Raw genomic sequence first — 16,556 nt, 5'->3', positions numbered from 1 at the left:
ATTCCTATTCTTTTAGCTTGTTTTTGCTTTTGTATGATTCATTCCATGCACTGTCTTATGCTGAATTAAATTATTTCTTACTCTGTAAATGTTTATAAAGCAGGAGAGGTTTGCAGAAGCTTGACTTTTGAATAGTAACCAAGTATGTGACAGCGATTTCTATTGTCTACAATGTCTATCCATTGAGAAGTATAACTACCTACTCAGTTACTGGCTAACAACCATGTTATCTGACATTTCCCAATCTCCTGGAAAGGTCAGTAATTCATGACTCTTTGCTATAAATGGTTGATCTTCAAGCCCTCTTCTTTTGTTCAGTATCTAGAAAGCCAATAGGGATACTTAAGAGAGGGATGGTAATGAACTTGTCTTAGAAAACCAGCTACAACCAAAGGATTTCCTAGCAGGCATTGGGCTGTGATGTTAATGATGCAGAATTGTTCTGGTTTAAACTACAGTGAGTAGACATGTTCAGCATCAATGCTAACAGTGTATGTAACATTAGTGTTTCGTATGTGTTAGTGTTGTGTAACAAGGATGTATGTACTCCATGTACATACACCACTCGGAGGCACTCATCACTGAGGAAATAATATATTATTAAAGATCAGGCCCTCTGAATAGGTGAGACAGTTGATTGGCTTGATCTGTTTGGGAGGCATCTAGGCAGTGGTACCAGGTCCTGGGCTCATTGCATGAGCTAGCTGTTTGAAACCTGGGGCTTATGCAGGGACGCTTGGCTCAATCTGGGAGGAGGGGACTGGACCTGCCTGGACTGAGTCTATCAGGTCGATCTCAGTCCTCAGGGGAGGCCTTGCTCTGGAGGAGGTGGGAATGGGGGGTGGGCTGGGGGAAGGGGAGGGGGCAGGAAGGGGGAGAACAAGGGAATCTGTGGCTGTTGTGTAGAACTGAAAAAAAATAAAAAAAATTATGTGCTAAAAGAAATAGTATTGAGAAGAAATAAAAATATAAACATATATATGTATATATATATATATATATATATATATATATATATATATATATAATGGAAAATGCAGATCAAGGGAGGGAAGAGATACAAATGGTGAAAAAGGAAGTATGTAAAGAAAAAAAAACAAAACTGTTTAAGGGAAATTCAGAAAACCACAAAATCTGGAAAATAAAATGTTATAGTTTTCTTATTATTTTAGTAAAATGATTGGATCATAAAAGAAGAGAGTAAATTTATAAGATGATAAAATGATTAAATGAAACAGAGTCAAATTATAAGAAAATAATTTTCTCTTCAGAGTCATAATGGAAAAATTTGTAACCAAAATGAATTTCAGGTTTTATATTAACATGAATGAATGTGAACTGGGCCATTAAGAACATTAGCTGAATTTGCTTTTAAAATAAATTGATTCTAAAGACAGTTTTATTCTTATTTGTGAGTGTGTGTGTGTGTGTGTATGAATATGCATTCACACATAAACATGTGTGAGCAGACACACTTGTATTTGCATATGGAGAGCAGAGGTTGACTCTGGGTATTTTCCTCCTCCAGGCTCCATTTCAATATTTGAGGCAGGGTTTCTTACTGAAAGTGGAGCTTACCATTTTTGATGGACTGAGCTACACATGCCACCTGTCTAGAGACTTTTGTATATACATATATCAATAGTTTCATCATCTCATTTACAACTCTTCAGTCTCAATAAGTGGATGATATTTTATCATTTATCCTGATACTGACAAAGAATAACACCTTCTGAATGAAAAGAACATTTTGCATATGGTTGATTTACACACTTAAAAGAAGACAGATATGCAATTGTGTACAATTAAGTCTATAACTCTCTTAAGGCATTGTTGCCACATCATATATATAGAATGGTACCACTGATGGTGCCACAGGACCTAGGAATAATAAAAGCATTGCTACTTGAAGAACTTTTTTGTTTGTTTGTTTGTTTGTTTGTTTTGAGACAGGTTTTCTCGATATTGTTTCGGGCCTGCCCTAGATCTCGCTCTATAGACTAGGCTAGCCTTGAACTAACATAGATCTTCCTGGCTCTGCCTCCTGAGTGCTGGGATTAAAGGTGTGCACCACCACCACTGGGTTCTTGAAGAACTTTAATAGAACTAAATGTAGGCAACATTTTAATTATGTGTTAGTTACCTTTCTGCTGTGATAAAACATCATGCCCAAGAAGGGTTTCATTTTATACATCACAAATTATCATAATCTCAACTTATTTATTTGTTTGTTTATTTATATGCTATTCATTGTTGCCAAAACATATTCTATGATGTCTCAGTATTCTATCCATGGGAAGACTTGGAAGAATGGAAATTTCTTTAAGATTTGCTTACCTAATATAGTGAATATATATTGCATTCCTAGCAATACAGAGAATGTGGCAAAATGTTGCATAAGAACTATTACACATGAAATGTCAATTAAAATCTCATCACATTACAAATAATTAATTAGACTGTAAGAGAATGTTTAATATAATCACAGATGTGAAGTCATTTGGAAGACAAAAGATGGGAAATCACTCTGTTGTTGATATTCAACAAGTCGTAATTTTAGTTTCTCTTATACAACTAATTATTTATAAATATCATAGATTATAACAGTATTTTATTTTGGACTGCATAATATAAATCTACTATGCCTTAAATACTTACAGAATACCTATATCTATATTTGGATATATTTTCAAACAATCAGTTCTGCTTTCCTCCATTTTTCTCTGCTTTGCATTCTCTACCATTATCCTGCATATGAATACAAAGCACTTCTTATGAAATCAGATTTAAATGAAGAGACTTCTGTCTTAACCTGTTTTCTCCCCTCATTTCTCTACTTTCCTGCCTTAGGCAGAAACAAAATTTGTACCACCTCTAAAAACTGAGGTTTTTTTGAAGACCTGCATGCCAAGGTTTACTCATTCTTTTTACATTGTCTTTTTACTTCTGATTATGTCAGAGACAACCTCTTAGCCCTACTTTTATTTTAAGGTCAAACTATACAACATCTTTTAAGTGACTACATAAAAATTCTCTCTGAAGACAGTGCTTTTTAATCATAACTTGTCTTTACTGCTAAACTTCTTAAAGGCTCCTGTCTCTGCCCTGCTTTGTAGGCATGACAGTTACTGAAGCCTCAATGGGGGTAGTACTTCCAGGTCAAAGCTGGAACAGCTAGCCACTACAGAGACATGATCTTTTCTGAATTCCAAACTATTATTCTATATACAGCCATACTTGATAAGGTTGCCCAGAACGAATATGAAGAATTCTTGGAGTAATAGGCACACACTGAAATATCACTGGGTCATAAAGAATCATTACTTACTGGTGTTATAAGTGACAAAAAGGATATGAGGTGTGGAGTGAATATTGACATCCATTGGATGATAATGATAGCAACCCAAGTTTTAACACATTAATCTAGTGTGATTCAGAATTTAATTTTTCTTTCTTTTTTTTTTCGGTTTTTCGAGACAGGGTTTCTCTGTGGAGCTTTGCGCCTTTCCTGGGACTCGCTTTGTAGCCCAGGCTGGCCTTGAACTCACAGAGATCCACCTGGCTCTGCCTCCCGAGTGTTGGGACTAAAGGCATGCGCCACCACCGCCCGGCCAGAATTTAATTTTTCTAAGCCTCAATTTCTTCATCTCTTCAATGGAGGTCATAAATCATTGGTTTACAAACTCTTCACATGCTTAAATAAAAATTAAATCCTAAAAATGCAATTAACTTCATTCCATTGTAAAAATATTTTTTCCTTAATCTTCAGATTAAAAAAATTCACAGAATTCTTGCAACAAGGAGATAAGAATTTAGTATATCATACTTTCACATATGCCAAGGGCTGCATAAACATATTCTCAGAAATACATCATTACAGGTAACTTTAGGGAAGTAATTCATTAATTAATTCTAAATTCTCAATTTAGATCTATTTTATAGTATTTTGTTGATTTGAGGTGTCATGACTGTTGTTATCATGCCTGTCATGACATTGAAGCAATTTATTGCCTAGTTATTTTCTATTATAATTACCTTCACTATTAAATGGATTTCTGAATGCTAAATATGAGAGTTTTTTTTTAAGATGTTTGTGTCAGGGCCATTTGAGTTATTGGTACCCATTAAGTTTCATTTTTCAAGCATTTTAGGAAACCAGTAATTAGATTTTTAATAGCTATTCTATTTGTTTTGAAAGTCTTTAAAACTATGACAATGAAATTTAAACAACTATCACAATAGTTTTAATTGAAGAACAATGTAATTGATTGGTCAGTAGAATAAGAACCATCTTTATTTAATAAACTTATTTTAGCCAGGCAGTGATGGCGTACACCTTTAATCCCAGTACTCAGGAGGCAGAGGCAGGAGAATCTTTGTGAGTTCGAGGCCAGCCTGGTCTACAGTGTGAGTTCCAGGACAGGCTCCAAAGCTACACAGAGAAACCCTGTATCAAAAAAAATTAATAAATAAAATTATTTCCTTTTTCCTTCATCTTTACTAAAATAAGACATGTCTTCAGTGGGGCAGATGAAAGAAAAGAGCAAAGGAGTACAAAATATTCTTCCTATTTCTTTTAATGTTAGAATAAATTATTTAGGACATGTCAAATAAATATAAGCCAAAAGTCTTAGTAAAAGGTTTCATATGAATATTTGCTATTCTTAGTAATAATAATTTTAATTATTTTTAGTGTACCTTGTGCCACTAAATAGAAGTGGGCTAAAAATGCTTGTAGTTACTTACAATATATATATATATATATATATATATATATATATATATATATGATATAATGTTAGATTTAAGCTGCTATTTGAAGACTAAAGTACTAAGCAATTAAAGATGATTAACACTATATAGCTTCAATATTCTTCCAGAAGAAACAAGTTATTAAAAAGATATAAAGTTTTACAACAGAGTATAAAATGTACTGGAAGCATAAAAGTAGGGAGCATGACCGAACTCAGTTTCAATATTTAAAATAGTCTTTTGTAAGTGTTGTATGGATGCTGTGATATTTCCATAAAGGAAAAATCTAGAGTACTAGATACAAGAGCATAAAGTGAGGAATCACAGCATACCTCTACAGAAATTGACAGATAACAAAGGAAGACAGCAAAAAAGAGCACAGAAATAAATTATATACCAATGGAAAGGAACATCGGTATAAAAAAAAATCTTACCTGGCATTGAATAATTAAAATAAATAGATTGGGTTAGGGAGGCAGATAGAGGGAGAGAGTAATTAAAGAGACTTCTTGATGGGGAAACATTTGGGGGTCAGGTAGAAACCTGGTGCAGACAAAACTCCCAGAAATCTACTAGGATAGACCAAGCTAAGACTCCTAGCAGTAATGGATATGTAGCGTGAACTGGCCATTTCCTGTAATCAGATTGGTACCTACCTAAAAATTTTCATCAGAGAACCTTCATTCAGTGACTGATGGAAACAAAGAAAGAGATCCACAGCCAAGCACTTGACTAAGCTCCAGGAATCCCGTGGAAGGGGGAGAGGTGCCAAGGTCATCACAAGGGAATCCAGAGAAACAACTAACCTGATCTTGTAGGAGATTACTTGTGAGACTCCTAGTGGTGGAAGCAGGTCCTTTCCAGGAACCTATTCCTCATACTGGATTGCCTTGGCCAGCCTTAATACAAGGGGAGGAACTTAGGCCTACCCCAAGTAGATATATCATACTTTGTTGACACCCATGGGAGGCCTGCCCCTTTCTGAACAGAAACAGAGGAGAACTAGATTGGTGGGGTGCAAGGAGGGGTGGGAGGAAGGGAGAACAGAACAGAGGAGGGAGAGAAAACTGTGGTCAGGATGTAAAATAAATGAATAAATTTAATTAATAATAAAAAAGAAAAAATATTGAAATAAAGAGACATTAAGTAAATGAGCAGATTTATTTAGAAGATGCAGCTATTTTCTGCCCAAAGAGATACATGTAACTTTTAAGAAAACACAAAACATAGGACTGGGAGCTGTCTCAGAGATTAACCCTGTTGTCATAACTGATGATGTGTGTTTAATCTCTGAAACCCTCAAGGTAGAAAGAAAATATTGTTTCCCTCAAGTTGTCCTCTGACTTCTATATGCATGCTACAATAATGACACTGGATAAATTATATATAAATAAACGGATGATTGAACAAGCAAAACCTGAATATAATCTTACATGAACCAAGACAAAAATATGATTTTTTTATACTTACAAATAATATAGATAAGAAAAGTATTACAAAGTTAGACAGGGGATCTTCAATATAATAAATTTCAGTATGTGTGCATCAGTTATAATGTGTATAAGTACCTAAAGCAGATATTTTAAAAATACAAGGGGAGATAGTAAAGGAGATAGGAATTGAGTACCATGAGTAACCAATTAAAGATTGGGAATATTGTCTAGACAGACAATCAACAAGAAATATTATATTAGAACTCCTCATTAGACCAAGTATATCAAAACAGACATATGCAACAGAGGGACAGTAAGTTTTCTTAAGGCCCTAAAGACAATCTTTCCCAAGAGATCACAAGTTAGACTTGTACAAATAGCACAGTGGATTAAAACATACTTAGATAATGCCTTTCAGACCAGTGTGATATAAAGTCAGAAATAGATAAGAGGGAAGGTTTTGCAACATTCACATGTATACAGACTAAACAGCATTTCACTTAACAACCAACTGCTTAAAGAAGATATTAATAGGTAACTTTAAAATATTCTTGAAGCAACAACAAAATGGAATCCAAAGTATCTAAACTTGTAGAGTGCATACAAGGCCTCTAAAAAGAAAGTGTTAGCATGAAATATTTTCAGCTTAATGATTGCAAGTACACAATGTATACATAACCAAGTAAATAATACTCTATTCCAAAATCATAAAATGAATAGATTAAGGGAACAGTTACAAAAGGAAAGAAATAAAAAATACATTCCATATGGTGGGTGGGATGCCTTGCTCAGCTTTGATGCAGGGTGTGGGGGCTGGTCCTGCCTCAACTGAACCTGCCAGGCCTGCTGACTCCCCATGGGAAGACTTATTCTTTCTGGGAAGTGGATAGGGTTAGGTTAAGTGTGGTGGGAAGGAGGGTGGGAGGGAGAACTGTGGTTGGCATCAAAAATGAATAAAAAACTTTTGAAAATTGAAAAAAGAAAAATACCTGAGTAGAACTATACAAAAGAAAATAGAAAATCAACATAAAAATCTATGAAATGATTGATTTTTTAAAAATATAAATAAAACTAAAAGATTTTAACTATAATAAAAAGAAAATACATAAAGTCATACATGATAGGGACTCCATTCCCTGTGACAGGAGAGAAATGCAGTTGATCCAAGAGTCTATTGGGGGCAAACATGTAAACAATAGATAACTTAGAAGAAATTGATAAATTCCCAGAAACTTGTAACCTGGTATTATAGAAACACAAAGAAATGAAATATAAAGTCATCAATACTATATAAGTGTATTGACTTAGAAATTAAACTGTTCCTTTCAAAGAAAAGTATAAGTCTTTATGTGTTCATGGGTAAATCCTCAAAAGGGAAAATATTTTAAGAGACACAAATTTCAAAAAGTACAAACCTTTTGTTTAAGAGTGTGTTTGTGTGGTGTGCCTACATTTACATTCCTGTATTTTTTCTTCATGTGTGCATGTGTGTGTGTATGTGTGTGTTTGTGTGTGTGTGTGTGTGTGTGTGTGTGTGTTTAGATGTTGAGGCCAGCGATTTATGTCAGATGGCTTCCTTGATCACTTTCTATCTTACTTACTGATAGGGTCTCTGACTTGAATCCACAGTTCAGTGGTGCTACTAGTCTAGCTGGCCCGCTTACTTTTCGAATCCCATTTCCCCTACCTAACTAGGGCTGTGATTACAGACATGACACCATGCATAATTGTCTTGTGCAACATTTATAAAGGTGTAACTATCTGAAGTATTGCCCTCAGACTAGCATGGTTACACACTGCACATGTCTCCAGCCCCAACCTTCAAATCTTAGCATAGTTATACAATCATGTTTGTAATTTTTTTAATTTTTTTTTTTGTATTTGAATACAAGGAGAACAGAGGCTGAATATGAAACTATCAAATACCGGCAGACATAAGATTGTGTAAAATCTGTTAGCATTTTAGAAAGATATAGATATTCAAATGAGCTAGGAGATTGTTTAAGCATATGGATAAACATATGGAATAAAACAAGCTTTAATCTCACCAAATGCAACATGAAACTTTTAGTTTCAGATGAACAGAAATTAAATATAAATGCTAAAAAACTAGAAGTTTACAAAAAGTATCTACAGTTGATTATTTTTAAAGTCTGAAGGAGATACAAGTTTCTTAGCTAGAACATATTTTGATAGAATATTTTTAAAAAGGGATAATAATAAAGAGAAAATATGGTAACACTGACCTTATCAAAATAGGAAACAGTAAAATATTCAAGCAAAATATCTAACAGAAATAAGATTTGTGTAAAACGTGTACTCTTCTAGTTCAACTGTTAAAACAACACACTGGAGACACAGATCTGAGCGACAGTTTTGCCTAGCTAGTGTCCGTATCCAGTGAAAATATACCACTATGATGATAATAAAAATATTAATAGTGGTCATACATTTACAGAAATAATCCCACAGATATTCTACAAAGAAATGTATAAAACTTTATAGTCAATTTGATTTGAGATACATGCCCAAGAAAGTCATTACAGAAAGCATTCAATATTATCAAATAAATATATGATTTCACTAAAATCAGCAAAATCAAATGTATATTAATTCAAGCTATTGTTAAGGGTATATTTGAACTAGATTTCAAATGTATGTCTGTAAAAATATGAAAACCTGCCTCTGTTGATAAAAAGTCAAAGCTAAATAAAAATGTAACATTATGAATTCCACTGTAGGAAATAATATTCTCAAGAATGAAAGAGAAATCTGTGTTTACAAGTCAAATTACAAAACAATGTCAGTATTAGTATTATGAAAAAATATCCCAAATGCCACAAAAATTAGCAAAATGAATATTTACTTCACAATTATTTTATAAAAAAGAATAGTATCTTGAAATAAGGGAAAAATTAATACATGCAGGAAAATATTGTATCTTGGATAAAATAATTACCTGAAACAAAATAAACAAGACATGAAACTCATATGCTTAATGCTTCTAAATATACTCTTGAGTAGGACACACTAATACATTATAAGGATTTATAATGTATTAGATTTAAATGTCTTCTTCTGTAAGAGGCCAGGGTTCTAAGAAACGTTCCAAGAGAATAGAGACATTCTATCTTAACAATGTGTATGGTTATCAGAATACTTTAAATTTTATATTCAACTTTTTCTTATTTCATTCTAATTAAATTTTATCTCAAAAAATAAAAAATTGCATGATAAATATTGAACTACAATGAATAAATTTACTTTTTTGGTGTTATAAATTTTAATTATTAAATTATTTCCAATTTTTATTATGTTTTATTAAATGTGCCAATATGCCAGACAGTGGTGACTCATGCCTTTAATCCTAGGACTCAGGAGGCAGAGGCAGGTGGATCTCTGTGAGTGCAAGGCCAACTTGGTCTACAGAGTGAGGTTCAGGAAAGGTACAAAGCTACACAGAGAATCCCTGTCTCAAAAAACAAAATAAAACAAAACAAAAGTGCCAATATAATGTGATGAATATAAAGTGTCTTCCTGTTTCTATATACAAAAAAATAAAATATGTCTTGAAGTCTTGGATATTATTATAGCCATCATTATGAGTTCATCATGTCAATAGATACACATAGAGATATATTTATGTCTGAGTTTCTGCTCACATAGAAGATATAGAAGCTCTGAGAATATCTAAGTCAAGTCTTGATGAGAATCTTTTTCCTATCTAAAGAAAAAGGGACCATATCTAACAACAAGCCAGAATTAAAAAATAAAAGTGTGATGCAAGCCTGGGTCCCACTATCATACAATATTCTAAAGTAGGACTCAGAGAGTAACAGATGGAGTTCAGAAGATCATGTGAGAGGACTCAAGGATAAAGGAAATGGAGAAAGATTGTTGAAACAAAGGAGGAGTATAAACAGCAAGTTTGTAAAACTGAAAAGACTACCAGGGGCTCTTGATATTTGCAGGCAAATGATTGGATCTACAAAAAAATCATCCTGAGTGAGGTAACCCAGATTCAGAAAGACAAATATGGTATGTTCTCATTCATAGGAGGATACTAGGTGTGGAACAGGGATGGCTGGACTGCTACTCACATTACCAGTGAGGCTACCTGGAAGGCAGGACACCCAGGAAATACAGGGGGATCGCCCAGTGATGGAGAAATGGATGAGATCTACATGAACAGCCTGGACATGAGTGGGAGCAATGAATGGCGAGGGTCGAGGGAAAGAGAGCAGGAGATCCCACCTGGATCAAGAACAGAGAGGGAGAATAAGGAATGGGAAACCATGGTAAATGAAGACCACATGAGAAAAGGAAGAAACAAAGTGCTAAAGAGGCCCACAGAAATCCACAAAGATACCCCCACAAAAGACTGCTGGCAATGGCCGAGAGACAGCCGGGACTGACCTACTGTGGTGATGGGATGGCCAAACACCCTAATAGTTGTGCCAGAAACCCCATCCATTACTGAGGAATCTGGATGCAGACATCCATGGCTAGGCCCTGGGTGGAGCACTGGGAGTCTAATTAGCGAGAAAGAGGAGGGTTTATATGAGCGAGAATTGTTGAAAGCAAGGTTGGATAACGCACAGGGACAAATAGCCAAATGAATGGAAACACATGAACTATGAACCAAAGGCTGAGGGGCCCCCAACTGGATCAGGCCCTCTGAATAGGTGAGACAGTTGATTGGCTTGATCTGTTTGGGAGGCATCTAGGCAGTGGTACCAGGTCCTGGGCTCTCTGCATGAGATAGCTGTTTGAAACCTGGGACTTATGCAGGGATGCTTGGCTCAATCTGGGAGGAGGGGACTGGACCTGCCTGGACTGAGTCTATCAGCTCGATCTCAGTCCTCGGGGGTGGCCTTGATCTGGAGGGATGTGGGGGGGGGGAGAACGGGGAAATCTGTGGCTGTTATGTAGAACTGAATAGTATTGTAAAATAAAAAAAAATATTTTTGATATTTAAATAAATTTCATCATTTTCTGCTTCTCCCTTTTCTCCTCAAACCATTTTTATTGTATATTCCTTTCTCTGTTTCAAATTCATGGCTCTCTATATATTTATCTAATAAACATTTATTTATCTGCCAAAATTCAAGACTTCTCTGTACTCTTGTCTTGATTAGGCATGGTAGGATGATTACCATCATTTTTTTTCTTTTTCCATATCTAATGAATAATCATGTAACTGAGCCTTATTTCAGTCTTAGGTCAGTGATAATTTCTATACAAGCACTTAGATATTGTTTGAATGCTTATCATCCCATATATATCTATATCAATATCTAAAACCTCAGTCTGAGCATTTTTGGAAATAGGAATTAACAGTCCCTATAAGTTCAATTTATTAACTACTTACTTCAATTATATTTACATTTGGCTGTATCATTGAAAATATAGTTATGTGCATATATTTGTACCTATGTATTTATATCCCATGTGTGTACAGTCCAGAGGAGGCCACAAGATGGGCTTTGATGCTGTGAAGCTGAAGTTACAAGCAGTTGTGAGTCACTGAGGTCTACATTGGGGTCCTCTGGAAGAGCAGGCGGTGCTTTTCTATGCTAAGAGGTATCTCCAGCCTCTGGTACATCTTTTTGCATCTATACTCTGGAAGCTTTAAAAGGTAGAAATACTCTTTCTACTTTTGTTAACCCTAATGTCTGATTAAACTCCATCTATGAACCAAACAGGTGCTTAAACATTTCATCTCAATGCTTTTTGGTTTGATAAGTGCATTTTATAGAAGTTTGGATTTTAAAAATATTTCATTTCACATCATGAAGGAAGGTGACACATTCTCTTCACACATTTCACTAGAAAATAATTTTCCAGGGTTAAGAATAAATATAAATTAATTTTGAAATCCAAACTCACTTCTTAAGAGTAAGCATTGTATTACTTTGAATCATTCTAGTGATTTTGAACACTGTTCGGTTCACAACTTGCACTTCTTTTTTCTTTCTTTCTGGTATAAGCAGCATTTATATCACAGTCAAAAATCATCTCCACTGTTGTTTCCCTTACCAGCATGACCTCATGTTCAATCTTTTTCCAGCTGTAGCCTGGTGTTGGTAAGGCAGTATCATGTTTATGTATGGAAACAGTTATCTTTCTTGCATCCTGGCCTGACAAAGGAGGAAAAGTGAACAGATGTTCTGAGCCCCGGGGGCCATCTGCTAAGCCCCCAGCATTGCCCCTGACAGGGCCACAATCTGCAGAGCACTTACTCATAAAACAACCATTTTGTGAATGAAATGGTTTTAGTGGTCTCCGAGGCGATCGCATTACCATCCTGTGTCAATACTGAAATTAGTGTGGAAATAAAAATAAATAAACCATTTCCTTCTTATGTTTCCTAAAGTCTATTGACTTGTTTAAACATCTAACTCTACTACAAACAAACATGGTTTCATTATACTTTCACTTATACTTGGATGAAAAACAGTGACTTTCCATCATGCTCCCCTTCTTCTTTAAGGACTAAACATATAAGCTTAAATATGAAATCATTCTGCTCCTCAAATGAAAGTGCAGATCTTTGGTTTGATAAAGAATTTTTTTTTGCAGTCCAGACACACAAGCTAATATCAATCTATCCTAATAGTTCACGTTAAATTCTGCATTGATTTGCCAGGAATACCATAAAGAGAGACCACATACCATGTGTTGCAATAAAATAAATATATTATTCATAATTTTGAAAGCTGGTGGTTCAAGGCCAATGTCTCTTTGGGTTCCATATTAGAAAAATCTATCCCTAGCTTCCTTTTCTTGTCCTGTTCTTAATTTGTCTTCAGGTACTACTTCCTCTGTATATGTACACTGTTTCTCCAAACTCCTTTTAGCCTTTCTCACATAATTTATCTACCATAATTCAAGACTTCTCTGTGCTCCTGTCTTGTTTAGGCATGGTAGGATGAGCACCATCAATTTTTCCTTTTCCCATATCTAGAGAATGACCATGTAACTGAGTCTTATTGCAGTCTTAGGTCGGTGGTAATTTCTAGACAGGCATTTAGATATTGTTTGAATGCTTATCTTCCCATTCAAAAATTCTTATTGTAACAGTATCTACTTCAACCACCCTGGAGAACATGGCCTTTGAGAGGTAACTGATCTTCTATGTTTCTTCCTCCTGAAAGATATTAACAGATCTATAATAGTGTGGGAAGGTGGAGATTTTCCCCTCTGGCCATTTTACATCCTACTATGTTGCATTAATTACTTTTCAATTGCTGTGGTGAAATACCAAGTTCAATGCAAGGTAGAAAGAATTCAATTGGGTTTATAAATTCATACAGTAAGAGAACATGATGACGGAGAGAAGGCATGGTGACAGGAAGACTTGAGATTTCACATTTCAAAAACCTCCAGGAGGCAGAGAGCAATTGTGGGAAACCTCAAAGCCTGTCCCCAGTAGTACATCTCCTAATCCTTCTCAAAGAGTTCAACCAACAGGGCACTAAGTACTCAAGTATATGAGCCCAGGGGAAAAGTCTCACTAAAACTGATACGCACTCCTCTAATTCTGCTCACAACAGATTATGGAATCTTTTGTTGTCTTGTTATTAGACTTTCCCACCAACAGATCTATGAGAAATTATCTCTTTAATGGTTTCTATGTGTTTGATATGTATATATGCATAAATGCTATATTTGTATGATATGTGTATATGTGTGTATATTGACACATGTATTTTATGAATGTGTGTGATGTAGTGTGTGTGTGTGTGTGTGTGTGTGTGTGTGTGTGTGTGTGTGTGTGTTATGATCAATGTGAGGAGGTCCATGGGAGATCTCATATATCAGTCCTCAACTGATACCTTCTTTGAGAGAGGTCCTCTTGTTCACTGTTTTGTATGCCAGCCTAGATGGTAAGTGAGATTCCTGGAGAGTCTACATTTTGTCTCCCATTTCATTGACAAAGCTCTGCATCACAGTCATGTGTTGCTATGCCAGCTTCATGCATGTTTTTTTTTTTTCAGTTAATGTGTGTCTACACACTTATGGAGCAAGTATTTGGTTCACTGCACACTCACCTCAGTCTGGTTTTACTCTCTATGAATAATCTAGAACATTGTATTTTGTTACAAATATGCACAGCCAAACGGAAAAACAACAAAACTCACCTTTGCTCTATGAAATTATATTTACTTGTAAAACACCTTCTCCTTATGTTTGTTTACATGCAGCCAACAATATTTGCAATGTTCAGTGGAAAAAATGGAGAGTATTTAAAATAAGTTCAAATTTATTTAATGAGAGGAAGCTGAATTGTATAAGGAGAAATTTTTCAGAAACGAGGAAAGTAACAATTTGAAGATCATTTCATTAGATCACAGGCTGCACTTGAAATTATGTAAATGGTAAAGATTTCCCAGGTAGACGACTTCTAATGGGGGAAGACAGGAAAGCCCTCTCTCTCTCTCTCTCAGGATCTTCATGACCATGCCCTGGATACAGAAACAGGTCAAAACCTGTGCCTGAATTTTATAATTTAAAAGAAAATTATTATATTAAACAAAATTTAAAAATATAATTACAAGTATTTGGCCAAATAAAAATAATAAAACAAATGAACAAAAGCAAAGCCTAGGAGCCTAGGAAAACATTAATTTTCTCTAAGGCCAATTGCACACCATGAAAAAAGAGATATAGAATAAGCATTCATACATGCTTCCATCTTCCTTTTCTGCATCCTGGTCTTTCTAACTAGAGTTTCTCTGACTACTGAGGTACAGTGCCTGTTTTCAAGGTTATTGTCATAAGCTTTCATCCTTCAATGAAGGAATCTAATGTATTTTTCTCCCCTTGTTTTGCCATCATCTATCCCTGACAATTTCACTTGGGATTTTTCCTTTACAGATTAAATTGGAAATTGGAAATAATTCCTATTCATTAGTCATCCCAAAGCCAAGCATCTAAACAGTTTTCTGACTATGGGTTTTAAGTCAAATCACTCAGGGGAAAGGGAGGTATAAATAATTTAGAGACTGAGCAAAGTAAAGTTAGCAAAATACTTAAAACAGACTCATGGACATTAATTCATGCTTCCTATTTGAAATAAGAGAACGAAGGTATTTTAGCCTCTAGATTCCATCTGGTAGAATGAGAAACTCATGACTCCTTAACTTTCCATTTGCTGTTTTGAATCTAAAGGGGGAAATTATGAAAATTCTTTTTACTTTATCTATGGAATGGGAACTTTATACTTAGTTTCATAACAGATAGATGGAGAGGCCTGTTTCTGTCTCTCTTTAAAGATCATTATGTAGTAAACAAGAATAACTCCTAACTGCATTCTAAATATTTGTTTTTATACCCACTGAGATGTACGGTCCTCACCCCTCATTGAGGATAATTCTCTTTGTAAAAGATGGAGACCAATACAGAAAACTACAACTTATCAAAATTCAGAGCTATGGAATTCAGTCGCAAGGACTACATCAAAACTTCAGATCCTACACCTAAGGCTCTGGCATCCTTTGAGAACTGGGTATGGATAGATTTTAAGAGCCAGAGGATTAGTCATTTTTGCCATAAGATTGTATCTCATAGGACCATCAGAAGTTACAGCCATAAAATCTCACCAACATGGCTGGCTAAACATGAGATGAACAGGGACAATCACAACAAAGATGCTTAAGTGACAATAGCAATAGAGACACTAAAAGACACGAGAGGGCACAGAAGCTCTCAGCTCTACACAAAGAACAGCAAGGAACTGAGCAATGTTGAGAGCAGCAGTCTTCTTACCTGGAAGAGAACACGCAGTTTGGCCATAAAATACCAAATGGTCAAACATGACAACGTGCATACAGGTAACAGTATCCAGAGTGAGCAGCTTGTATTTATGTATTTAGAAATATAAAAGCATATACATATAAATTTGTAAGAACAACCAATGAGAAGAGAGACCATGAATGTGAAAAAGAACAAGAAAGGGTATATGTCAGGGTGTGGAGGGAAGACAGGGATGTGGAAAAATATGGTATTACTTTTAAGTGCTTAAAACTCAATTGTCATCAAATAGCCATGGTGCATTTTCACCTGTTTTATACCATCTCTAGATACACAGGCATATCAGTAACCCAAGACAGCTATGTGAGGATACTGCTGTATTAGTAACACATCTGTGTCACAAAAGATAAAATTGTATGGATGAACACACGTAAAAATCACAGCATTTAATTATTGAATCAGTAGTCATTGGATCAGTAGCCTCTCTTCATATAAACATCATATTCTAAGAATAAATTTGGTCTTAATTTTTATCTCAACTAATTTAATATGATTTTAAACATACATGTTTAATTTTCTATATGATATATAAGGTTAATGTATGGATTCTGGGAT

Source organism: Peromyscus leucopus, chromosome 11 (assembly GCF_004664715.2).
Source record: "Peromyscus leucopus breed LL Stock chromosome 11, UCI_PerLeu_2.1, whole genome shotgun sequence".
Lineage (NCBI taxonomy): Eukaryota > Metazoa > Chordata > Mammalia > Rodentia > Cricetidae > Peromyscus > Peromyscus leucopus.
This window is presented reverse-complemented; position numbering follows the sequence as displayed.